Below are 12,495 nucleotides of genomic sequence, written 5' to 3'. Positions count from 1 at the left end.
TGTCTTCTTGCATTGAAGCAGTTATATCTGAGACCTGACTGAATTCATCCAAGCTGGTTGCAAGTCTGGCATAATCTCAGCTGAAGAATCAGGCCATGGTGAAGTCAACAACATAAACAATGTCTCCAAGAATAAATGCAAAGGGAACCAGGAAAAGTGGCCTACAATTTTCTGTGTCTTCAGTTTTAGGAAGAAAGAAAATGTTCTTTTCACAGAGAAAAGGACAGGAAGCACTGTGTGTGAAATAAGTCAGTTATGGATTTCCAGTGCTGTTTATTGGAAAGCAGTGAGAGCCATCTTCCTGCCTACTTCACCATGAGAAAGGAAGGGCTGAAGTAAAAAACAAAAGAGTTTTGACTTCTAGCTTTTCTACTAACTTTTAATGTGTCTTTGATCAAGGGACTGATAATTTTTTTAGCTTTGTTTGTTCTTTTTTGCCAGATGAGGAAGCTCTTTTTGTTAACTTCCTGCATGTGATTTTTCTTATCTAGCTCTCCTCATCACTAAACCCCTAAAAGACTGGAAAAAAAGAACCTTTTTGTCTAAATTAATCTCTTCCTAGAGAGCAAAGAGAGATGAGCACCTACATCCCATCCCGGGCTTGTTCTCAGAACATTTTGTTAGGCCAGTTTTACCCCACATCGTTTTGCGGGTGATTTGCACCTCTGTGTGCAAATTTCAGCTCAACCCAGGCCCCAATTCCACCTCTGTGCAGAAAATGGTATGAAATCCATGGCTTGGCACCGGGTCAAACTGGAAGGATGAAGTGGGTGATGGAGGGGTGTTCATGCCTTGGAGGTTTAGGATGAATAGACCTGCTGTTTTCAGAGGACTGCTTTTCTGAAGAGACCTCTTGTCTAAGAGTAATAATGAAAGAGAAAAGCCCTCAGCCTGGCTTGAGATAATAGGAATTTGACCATCAGGTCACCATCAGCAGCTTGGGACACAATGGGCCTGCAGAATTCCCAACACCCTGTGCTTAGTGGCCGGGATTTCACCCGCCCCAGAAGGTGTAGCTGCAACAGTGAATCAGCTTTTGTTGTCCTGAGAATATTATGATTGGGAGAGCAGAAATCTAAAAACAAACAAAAAAACCCCCCAAACCCCAAGCTGGGATTTTCTTCTCTGTGTGTATGTGTATTATTTCTGGCTACCATGGCATTTTTCCTCTGAAATTTGGCTTTGTTCAGTTGATAGTATCACTTTGGTCAAACCAACTACATTTCCAGACCCGGGCTGCACAGCCCATTACTGAGGTGAACAGAGGGGGTTTTTAACAAATAACCTTACTAAGGTTTTTGCTCAGCAAGAAAATGTTCAATGTGCAGTGTCACAGTTCTTTGGGCTCCTCACACCAAGTGGAATGTGCCCACCTTTTCAGGAGGTGCTTTTTCCCTCTCCTTGTCACGTGTTCTGTGCTGTTTGCCACGCGAGTTACAGATGGTAATTTTAATTTGAAAACCCAAATGTAATAAATTCAGCAGATTAGTGTTTGGCCAGGATTGAGTGCTGAGATTGTTCAATTGACTATTATGGAAAACACATCAGCCACCTCCTCCCGACCAGAGAGCAGCGGTTCCATCCCCTCACAAACAAAGCCTTTGTGTGTCCTCCTTGCACTGTGACTCTCCTCTCTACTGTGCATTTGTTTCCAAAGCAAAACAAAGGATTCAGAATCTTTGGCAGTTTGAAATATTTCAGCTTGGCTTTTCCTGTTATACAATTTACCTACTAGGATTGGATGGATGAGCTCACTGCTGAGGAACAGTATTTTTTCAGATGCCTTTCAGCCCTGTTTGTTTCTAGTCCAGCTTTAACCAAAAGTCAACCCTAAAGCCGAGTCTAAGGCTTTATGTGCTGCTGTGGAAGGACTCAAGCCTGGCCATTTGATCTGGTTTGTGAACATGAACACTCAACACACATGTGCATTATTCATGTTCACTGTGATGAAATGTAGAGGTGTTGGATATTCAGCGTGTATCAAACAGCTCTGGACTGTTTTACCTGCGTTCTGCCTGTTTATTTATAACATGTCTGCACTTCTGTGGGATTCCATGAAAAAAGTCATAGTAGCAACAAAGATTTCATTGGTCCTCCCAGTGTGCACCGAACTGCCCCTGGCTTGGAGTGCAGGATGAACACCTTCCTGCAGTGCAGACAGCCCTGTCTTTGCAGTGTATGGACTAGGGACAGATTATAGCTTTTTGGTGTAACCCTCACAAAACTGAACTTTCCAGTGAGTCATGTGATATCACTTCCTTAGTGTTTTGGCCATTCTGTTCAGACAGGTTTTAAGTGTTTCATTTTTTATTCCCAGGCATTGAAACCGAGAGCCAAAGAAGCCCAGCAGAGGAAAGGAGGAGAAGAACACATGAAAGGCTGTGAGGTAGTGGACTTCTTTCTTATTTTTATGTTTTATTGCACTTCATCAGCATAAACTGCACAATTTATTAATCACTGGGCATAATGGGGTCTTCAAAGAAGCAGCTATTAATTTAGAAAGTGAGTAGACTACCTGAGTGAGGACTGCACCAGTATTAGGCCTGAAAGATGAGCAATGAATGACTCTTACTTTTTGGATGAATATTTGTAGGATTACATATAAATTTGAGGGTTGAACAAGAGAGAGGAAGTGAAAACGGAAAAAATGACACTTCTCTACAAACCCTCTGCAAGGATTTGAGTTGTCCGAGAGTGCATTTTTTGACATTTAGTAACAATTATTTGATGTATTTTGGTTTTTGAGGATGTTGAGGCCCTTGGCCAAGGCTGGGGATTTGTGATGCATTACCCACATTGCACATGTAGGGACAGCTCTGCTCACAGGAACAGAAACAGAGACTCACAGAGGTGCTGGTTGTTGCCATGGGGCGATGGAAGAGGTCAAACAGCAGGTCAGTGGCATAGCCAAGAGCCAAACCCAAGTGTGCTGACTCCTTGTCCTGCTTACTGAACTTTGCCTCCTTTAGCAGGAAAATGGCCGCCAAAATGCTGCAATTGTCTGGGGTGGGAACAGGACTGGGAAAGATTCTCAGAAAAAACATGTTCAGCTTTTTATGAATCCGCCACTATTGGGATTTGTCACTGCAGTGACAAAACTGCCTGTGCAGTTTTTGTCTACTGACTTCTGGTCCTCACCCAAATTTGTTAGTGGGTCTTGACTTCTCGTGTTCCCTCTATTTCAACATTTCTCTCTGCATAGTGCCTGTAAAGTCAGAGGCTTTATTTGGTTGTTTTATAACTTTCCAGCGAGGAATAGCATTATACAACCAATGGCAATACATGGAATTAGGCATCTCCAAGTGGGGAAGGGGTGGAAATTTGAAGCCTGGCAAACCGTCTTTACAGGAGGAGTTGGACGAATGTTCTGTCCGCTCTCCTGAAGCCTTTACACGCTGGCACACGGCGTGTTCAGTGGTTGCCATAATCTTTTATGAGGAATGTTTTTCCATTGCTGGGAGTGAACAATGCTGTGGGATCTGCAGCGCTCGTTGTGTTCGGCGTAGGAAATGGATAAAGCACACGGAGCACGCGGGAACAAAGCACAGTGCCTGCCAGCTCCAAAGATGGATCTGATAAGCACTGCATGGGTAAGAGAATCAACATGCCCAGAGCATGATAGGAGTGTTGTCGTGCTGCTGAACAGCCAGTTGATTTAACTGCTCCCCCTTACCACTGAGACCTGGATTTATGTGTTTGTAGTCATTTCTCTGTCAATACGTCAGTGCCCAATGCAGATCAGTGCTCTCTAAAGCACAACGATCAAATTTCCTCTTCACTGATGGGGGAACTGCAGCCACAGAAAGACTTCTTGATTTGTTCACACAGCCAGCCAAGACGGAATAAGGGATTCCCAATTCTCAGTTTGTTGTTCTAGTGATTGGTGGAGACTGTTTCCATTCCCAAGCAGTAATGTCTATCCTAAACCCATTAAGAACACTCCTTCCTATTCCATAGTCCAAACTAGAACAAACTGTACTGATGTGACCCCAGTTGTGAAGCTATAAATTTAATTTACTAGGTCATTTATATGGGAGGAGAAGTAGTGTCAAAATACAAGAATCTATGCGAGGAGAAAACAGAAGAGGCATGGATAACATAACTCCTCTAAAATGTCTCCACATGTGATTTGTGTGGAAACAGTTGCTCTGAGATCAGAAGGAAATCTGTTGCTTTTGGCAAACCTGGTAATTCTACAGCTCAGGAGTTACTGGGGCCTCTGTGTGAGACTTTCTGAGCTACGGACTTATCTTAAAGACTTCCTGTTTTGTAGCTCTGGGTCCTGCCAAGATGTATGTCTTAGCATGATTCAGTTCTGTTGTTACAATGATAGCAAGATTTACAGGGAACTGGTAAAAGATTAAAAGATAATTCAGCAGCAAGCAGAAAGGTGAACATGGTCTGGAGTAGAAGGTAGGAGAGTTGAGAAGAAAATTTCAGGCTGGATGTTATTTAGCAGTATTTTAGTAGCTTTCTGTAGCTCCATCAGTGCAGTGAGACTGTCCTCATTGTAATACTTGTTAGCTCTAAAACCCCTTTCCTTCCCCTGCCAGCAGCGTGGTCAGAAGCAGCTTCAGAAGGAGGTAGAAATGACCAAATTAAATTGATATGATTTCAAAAATCTTAACAATGCCATTACCAAAGTAACTAGAGGATATGATCTCTAAAACTCTTCTGTACCGGGTGCTGACACAGGGTGGTCAGTTCTTTGGCAGCTACTCTAGCTGATGTAGATTCCATCAAACTATGGAACAAACCATGTCTGATTTAAGTTGTGGACACACAGGGCTCATTTTGAAGCTAATGAGTGCAATTATAGCTGCATTTCTGTGCAAATGGGGAAGGACAGCTGAAGAACAAACCATTATTTGGCAAAAGGATCTGACCACACAAGGTCTTCCAAAAGCAGTAAAGGGTCTGACCATCAGTGGGAAACACCACAAAATCTTCCTCTTTGGAAAACTTGTGACCCTAATCCCATACTGTGTCTTACCTCAAGACTCCAACCCCACCACAACCCAATCTACCCCATACTAAATAACAACAGAAAACCAGGAAATCCATTTATCTTAAAATCACAAATCAATGCACTTGAGGAAGTATTACCTAAAAGCAGGTTTAATAACTCCCAAAGACAGGAGAGATAGAAACCCATCTTGTATGGACACTGTGGGTGCTCTCAGTTTGGGTCAGTTTGATGCATCAGGGCAGCACTCGGGTGCTACCAAAATGTGGCATCATAAGATAGAGAGACCAGGAAAATAGCATTAAAAAGCACAGCAGAAACAGGTATTTTACCAGCAGTGCTTGAGGTGCTGGGCAGCACTTTGTCTCCAGGGTCAGCTTTCTTTCCATGGTTGCATCTCAAGGAAATGGATCCAGGAGTAGAGCTCTCATCTGAGCTTTAGCCACACTCTAAAGAAAATATATTAGCAAGCTTGGGAGAGAATGTAGATAGAAAGAAACCCCAAACTACCCAGAGTTGCTGCTTTTCTAGGCTTTTCTAGCTAGGACATATGAGGAGGGAAATCTTGGTTCTGATGAAATAAGTGGGAATTTTTCTCTTCCGAGGGGCCAAGATTTTACTGAGGTCTCAAGAGCAGGCAAGTTTGAAAAGGAGAGTAAAGTGCCTCTTGTTCAACTGTGTAGGCAATCCCTGGGCTGAGCTGGGTGATCTGGGCATAATTCAGTGTTTCTTTTCCAGCCACTGGAAAGATGAGGGAGCTTTTGGAAAGTGGATTCTGACTTAAATGTCAGAATTAAAAAAATAAAAAAGTGTGACTGGATGAATGGACGGACTGAGATGATGGATTAGCTCATAAATTTGCAGTTACTCACCTGGTCTCCTCCACAGTATAAAGTCACCTTCCTCCTTTCAGTGGCAGCTTTCCTTGTCACCTGTAGTTAATATTGTAATTAAATAAACATAGATTTGGCATGAAATTTATGCTGGGCTCCCTCTCCCATTCATGGAGCAAGGAAAGAGATACCTCTCTGACCTGGCCCTGTGACACGTGGGACCAATCAGTCAAAGGCTTGGCTTTCCAGAACAGTTGTTTAGATAGCAATTCCCAAGATTTACGGAGGAGATAAATTAGACTGGACTCCAAACCACACCATCTCCCTCGCTTGTCTTAAGGTCAAAAGGGGAAAAAAACATTTACAAACGGATAGAGGGACAGGATGGGAGCTGAGCTCTCACTCCCACTCCCTCACAGACATGTATAGCTGGGTTAGATATATACAGGAATTATAGCTGCATCTGTATATATGGGAATCAGAGTGAATGAGCTGCTGAATTTGATGCAAGCATGGGCACTCAGAAGGTGCTGATTTAATAGCTCTTGAACTCTGTAGAGGCTCTTCAAGAGATATTGAAGCAGCTTTGGAAAAAACCACTTCACTTCTGTTGGTTTTGGGAGAAGAAAGCTTCAGTGGCAGCAAACATTCTGTAACAGAGTGGATTTTTTTTATTGTGTTGAAAAAAAAAAAAGAAAAATCTCTGTTTTGAGCTGTTATTAATTGTCACTGTGCAATTGAAAGGTCAAACCTGATGTTCTTGAGCAAGCAAAATGCTTTGCAAAGCCAATGGAGTTTTGCCTGAGAAAATACTGGATAGAAGCATGCCCAAATGTCAGCATTGGGACTGGATTTGAACTGGATTCAGGCATTAGTTAAGAGACTTCCAGAATAAGCTCCAAATGCAGAAGGAGTGCTATCTTTAAAGGGAACTTCTGCATGAGAAATACGGGGTGATACCCTCGATTTATAAACTCTCAGGAAGGAGAAGCAAGTGGCTGTAATTGATGGCTCTGTTCCCTCAGTCCTCGAGGTGCCAGTCACCAAGGTGGCATTAAATAAATCTAAGCTCAGCCTAAATGCTGCTCCTAAAAGTGCCAGCTGACCATCCACATCCTGACTCTCCTGAGCAGGAGAGGGAAGGCTGATTTCAGCTCAGGCCTGTTCAGAATGTCTTTGCATCCATTTTTCATGAATGTGCATGAAGCAGTAAAAATATTTACAGTGTAATTACTGTCTGTGGTGCAGGAACCGGGAAGGGGCTGGAAGAAGTGGGATTTTATTTGTCTCTTTTCATCCTGAGCTTTTAATTTCCAAACAGGATGGGATACAAAGTGCTGTGGGTATTCCTGCATTGAGTGATGTCTCCTGGAAGTAGAATCAGATCTTTGCCAGTCTTGTGTCACTCTGCTCTTGATGAATGAGACCTTCACCCTGGCTGCTTATGTTGGTGTTTCATCTGCTCAGTTCTGGCATGGTGGATGGAGCTGAGGTGTCTTGAGGGGTTCTTAACTCTTACAATAATAGTAATTAAATGTAATATTAAAGGCTGGGAAGTCTAAACTGGATATCAGCTACCCTTGTGGTAAAGCTTGACCCAGTCTCTGTCAAGAGACTGTTTCCATACCCTATTTAAAGGGCACGATAAATCAGAGTAAATAAAGAACTCCTTTGAATCAAAAGATGAAAAAAGTTCAAACTCTTCACTGTAAGAAGTGCTTTGTTCACAGTGAATGATTTTGTCACAGTCGGAAGGTTGTGACTGTGCAGTTTGCTCTGCTCTGACAGATGAAGGTATAACTGGAGCCAACAAACAGAAGGAGGAGGATCCATTCAAAGCAGGAGGAAGGCTGCATTTTGAACAATGAGCTTATTTAACAGGGTTGGAAAAAATTATCCAGGAACACTGTGGACCTCCATCACTGGAAGTCTTTAAATCAAGAGTGGATGGCTTTCTGATGACCGTGCTTGTTGCTGTAGCAGGAGTTGTAGGCTTTGAAATTCCATGGCTTGTGTCATCCAGGAAGCCAGGGCAGATGACTGCAGTTGGTCTCCAGTGGCCTTCCCATCCCTGCAAAGCACTCGGCTGGATTGCTGCTCGCAGCATGTCTGGAAGAGGAAAAGTAACATTTCTCATATCTGGACAATAGATGACTGGAGGTTTCCACTGGAGTTACAGATCAGGTTTTCCTGAATTTTCCAGGCAGTGCACTAATTTTTCAGGGAATAAGGAAGCTGCCAAAGGACCTTTGGGTTATTTTAAATTTCATTATAGCAGCCTTTCCACTCCTCCCGCTCGTCCTCCCCTCCAAACTCAGTGTAGAGGTGAACAATGCATAGAAGTGGGGCACTGGTCCAAATACAAAAACACTGGCCATAAATAACTGTGTTTGCACTGGGCAGCCTTTAAATGACATTTATAAGAAGTTGACAGAATTTTTCTGAAATGAGTTTTGAAAGAAAACAGTTTTCAGCTGTTTGAAAAAAACCTCTATATTTAATTTGCAAATGGCACGTATTGACTGAGGTTGGCCATAATGTATATAAATAACCATAGACACACGAGGAATAGGATCTACACAGTTAATTCCAAACCTCATTCCAGAATCAGTATATTCCTATAACACTCCTCATCTGATAGAGCAGGTAAATATAGTGTGCACAAAAGAGAAGGAACAACAGGCATTGCTTAGTGCTGTTCTGCAAATAAACCAACATTGTGCCCACGTTTGCAGCCAATTAATTAAACCACAGAATATCTGCAAATATTTACCTGATGGCTGGGGTTTGAAAAGCTATAACATAAATAGTTTGGTACATAGAATAGATTTGCTTTGCATCTCAACAGACCCGTTGGTGAGAGTAAACGGTAGGGGAAAAAGAAAAACAAAGAGGAAAAAGCCAAAATGAAAACAAATAGATTATGTTTCTAAAATCCTACCAAATATGTGATGCACTCAAATGATCAGACTGTTAACTGCTTGTAAATCTGCCTAGGCTGGGCTTGGGAAATTATTTTTAGTATGACAGCAGAAACCTTTCTCCTGCTACCATTGTGGCACCGTGTCAGCCCAGCAAGAGGCAGTGAGAAGGGCATAAAAGTCAAGTGGGCAACCTGAGAAGGAGGCAGTTCAGCAGGACAAGGTTTTCTGTCCAAGCAGAGGAAGTAATTGTATTTATAACCTGTGAACTTCTGAAAGCCCAGGGAGAGGACATCTGAGGACAGTGCTGTGGCTTGACATAGTCCAACTAGCAGCTGTGTCATTTTTTGAGGAAAAGCATCAGGAATTCTTGCTCAGCTGCTTCACAGAGTGTGTTGGAGCTCTGCTGTCCTTTGTGGAAGGGGGTCCTCCCCAGCACAACAGTTTTGTGTCCACTCTTGCCAACCTCAATATCCCCCTGAGTCGTATCTTATGCTTCCATAAATCTTAAACTTGGTCTGAACTGAAAGAGCTTCAAATAAATGTCTTTCAGTTATTTTTATTTCCTGTCTGGTTTGAGAGTTTGGTATTGGTAGGGAATAAGGCTTTTGTGGGTTTGGAAGCAAACCTTCTCCTGTTGGACACTTTGCATACTCCGTGCATCAGGGCAGGGCATGGTGGCAGAAAGGAGGGCTTTGGAAGAGGAACAAGGCAGAAGAAACAGTTGTGGAGGTGTTCTGGAGATTAGAGGAGTTGTACAGACAGATTGTGGGTACACATTAGGATTTTTTTTTAAATTTTATTTTTTTTCATAGCACTGAGGAAAAAACCAGGAGACTGCAGAAGTTCAGCTGAGCATTCCTGCTGACATCCTCAGCTGTGGAAGCGTTAACAATGTTGACACAGACTGTCAACTTCTGGTTTCAGATTTACTCCACCAGGACCAGAGACAGGAGTTCATCTCCCTCAGACATTGTATCTTCTCCTTTGTGGGTTGGAGAAGATAACACTGCATCAACTTACATTTTTATGGGTTTGCTTGTAATTACAGGAAAGAAAGACTGAGTTTTTGAGTGCTCATTTCAGTGGGAGCAGAAATCCAGAGGCACTTGTGAAAACCTTGTCTGCAATTTATTTTACAAGTGGAACTTTCAGTTTTTAACCTCAGTTCTGTGAAAAAATGTCAAAGATGGAAAAAGGTATTAGGCCCTGCATGTGTGCAGAAATAGGTATGACAGTCCTACCTGATTAATTCTGAAGAAAACCAGCACAGCTTCATGCAGATGAAATTGCTCAGAAGTATGTGAAGAGCTGAAAATTTAAACTGAGGGAGGTGAAAACTGGCCCTTGAACATCAAACTCCAAAGAACTTCTCAGTTAACTTTGTAAATCGTAACAATTCTGTTTCTCCAAGCAACCCAAACAAATTGAGCTTTGTCTCTCAGGCCAATGGAAATATATTATACAGTCCTGCTGCAAAGTAAAATGGCTCCAGTGACTCTACGGAAAAGGGGGAAAAGGTTCCCAGTTTAATTTCAAGTCTCGTGCTCAGTCTCACTTGCAGAGTGCCCTAAGAGAAAATGTAATTTAGACTAGAGCTGCATTCACAAGTTAATGGCACTGACTGTAATCCTTCAAAATGATGGATACTGGAATTTTCCCCCCTTCACAGGAGGAATTGCATTTCTCAATGTCACATAAGGAAAAGAAACAAACATGCAGAAACAGCAACTGGCCCTCAAATCTTTGAAGATACATGTGTGTTTCCAAAGCTGAAGCAATTTTCCTGCCAGAAATCATTGTGACCTAAACTTAGAACTCCTGTATCAGTGCCCTTTGTACTGTGCTGACCTTGTTAAAGATTCTATTCTATGCATTGAGAAAAAAAAAAAGGGAATTGTGGGGGTAGCAGAGAGATCATCAAGCAGGTAAGAGTTTGCCCCTTGAGGTAAAGTAAAAGACACAAAGCCCAGCTTCTGGTGTCTGTCTCTTGTGTTCTGCATGTCTTGAGTTCTCAGCAAATGTTTGAACAGGAGTATTTAATCGGTTTTGGCTGTTTTTACAGTATTATATCTGCTTTTGCTTTATTTTGTATGGCTTGATTTACTGCTGTTGCTTTGTACACATTCACACCCATGCTGTGCACATAAGGAAGTTCTTGCTGAAAGATGATGTCCTCAAAATGTTCTTAAGAAACCTTTGAGGGTGAAAAATTGATGGTTTTGCCTGAAAGAGGTGGGTGGGAAGATGACAGGGAGCCATTCTGATCTCTTCCTGCAGTAGTATGAACACTAGTGGTAAGAAAGGAAGCCTGAGAGGGATCTTCTTTACACAAACAGTACAGGGAAGGTTATTTCACTAACGGAACTACAGATCCAAACCTGCATCCCTGCAAAACTATCCACATCTTCTATGGGAGCCAGCTGGGGAAGGCAAGTCCATCATTTTGAGACAATCTGATGGGCTTCAGCTCGGCACCATCCAACACAGCAAAGGTCAGAATCACCTGAAACAGTGAAAGCACAGCTGGTAGAACAGCATCACGTCTCTCCTGGCTAATAAAAGCAGGTGGAAACAGCTGTGTGATCTACTCAGGGTCTTCTCCTTGCTCATCAAACTCACGGGAAAACATGAGGGTTTGGCCACTCAGGCAATCAGCACTTGGCCCTGAGGGAACAAGAATGATAAAGTCTTTGCAACACAAGGCACAGCTCAGTGTTGACTTGGCTGCCTGTTGCACTCAGAAGGAGCTGTTGGCATTCACCAGGTTCTTTCTTTTCCAGATGCCAGTCATCCATTCAGCGTTCCTGGGAGCAGCACAGAGGTGGTTTTATGTCACTGTCATGGTGCCTCGTGGCTACAGAGTTGGAACCTTCAGGCTCAACCTTGCAGGACTTTGCTGCTGCTTCCTCGGAGTGAAGAACAAGGTGTCACTATTATGATGTGGTAGGTGCAGTATCCAAAAGGATCTGGACAAGAATATTGAGTGGAATAATATTAGTGGCTTCTCATGCCCCTTTATTGCTGGCATATCTAGGCTGAGGCATATCCCATTATCCTGCTATTGTGGTGTTGGCTGAGGTCTGGTGTTGTCCATGGATTTCCCTTATATGTGACTGCAATGATGTGGAGGGGACAGAGGGGGTGAAATAATCAGGTGATTTTCCTGGGCAGCAGCAGGCAGGGGGTCCTGGTGGATATTTGTGTTCCCTGCTCTTCTCAGGTGCTCCCCCTCCGGAAAAACTCCCTTACCAGTAGGTTTGTTTCCTTTAAACAGGCAGGGAATAATACCAGGAAAAGCCCCCCAACCTAATAAAAGGAAGGCTATTCTTTGTTGGTGTTTTGGGGAACATTTTTGTGCAAAGACTTTTAAAATTTAGTTTTGTGAAGAGATACCTTAAAACACTGTCAATTGACAAACAAGCTGGAGCAGGTAACTGGATTGTATCAAGACTGTTTGGTGACGCACTGACATTTGGTGTCGTGACTCCATTAATCAAACTTATTTTGGAGGAAATTCTTCCTGGTTCATTCATCCCCAAATAATTTACACTGGGAGCAGTGGGTCTAAACCTCTTTGGCAGACTGGAATGGAGGAGCATGATGAACAGCTAGCCTGGCTCCTGAGTGACCAGACACTCACTGCTTACCAGGGCTCTCTTTTTTTTCCAGGCATTCACTGAGTTTGTTGTGCCTGGAGGGAGCTCACAGTAGATATTTGTGAATGATAAAATAAAAAGGGGCTGAGGGCCCAGAGAGTCAGCAGAGGATCTGA

At 42.9% G+C, this 12,495-nt stretch overlaps 1 long non-coding RNA gene across 2 annotated transcripts in view; it reads left to right on the top strand.

The window, feature by feature from the left end:
* Positions 1-2,086: 2,086 nt before the first annotated feature.
* Positions 2,087-12,495, top strand: part of LOC116783797 — a 279,628-nt gene continuing 269,219 nt past the window's right edge. For both annotated transcript variants that reach the window (XR_004355846.1, XR_004355847.1), the window contains exons 1-2: positions 2,087-2,236; positions 2,318-2,386. This is a non-coding gene — a long non-coding RNA (uncharacterized LOC116783797). The remainder of the gene's footprint in view (positions 2,237-2,317; positions 2,387-12,495) is intronic.

Source organism: Chiroxiphia lanceolata, chromosome 3 (genome assembly GCF_009829145.1).
Source record: "Chiroxiphia lanceolata isolate bChiLan1 chromosome 3, bChiLan1.pri, whole genome shotgun sequence".
Classification (NCBI taxonomy): domain Eukaryota; kingdom Metazoa; phylum Chordata; class Aves; order Passeriformes; family Pipridae; genus Chiroxiphia; species Chiroxiphia lanceolata.
This window is presented reverse-complemented; position numbering and strand designations above follow the sequence as displayed.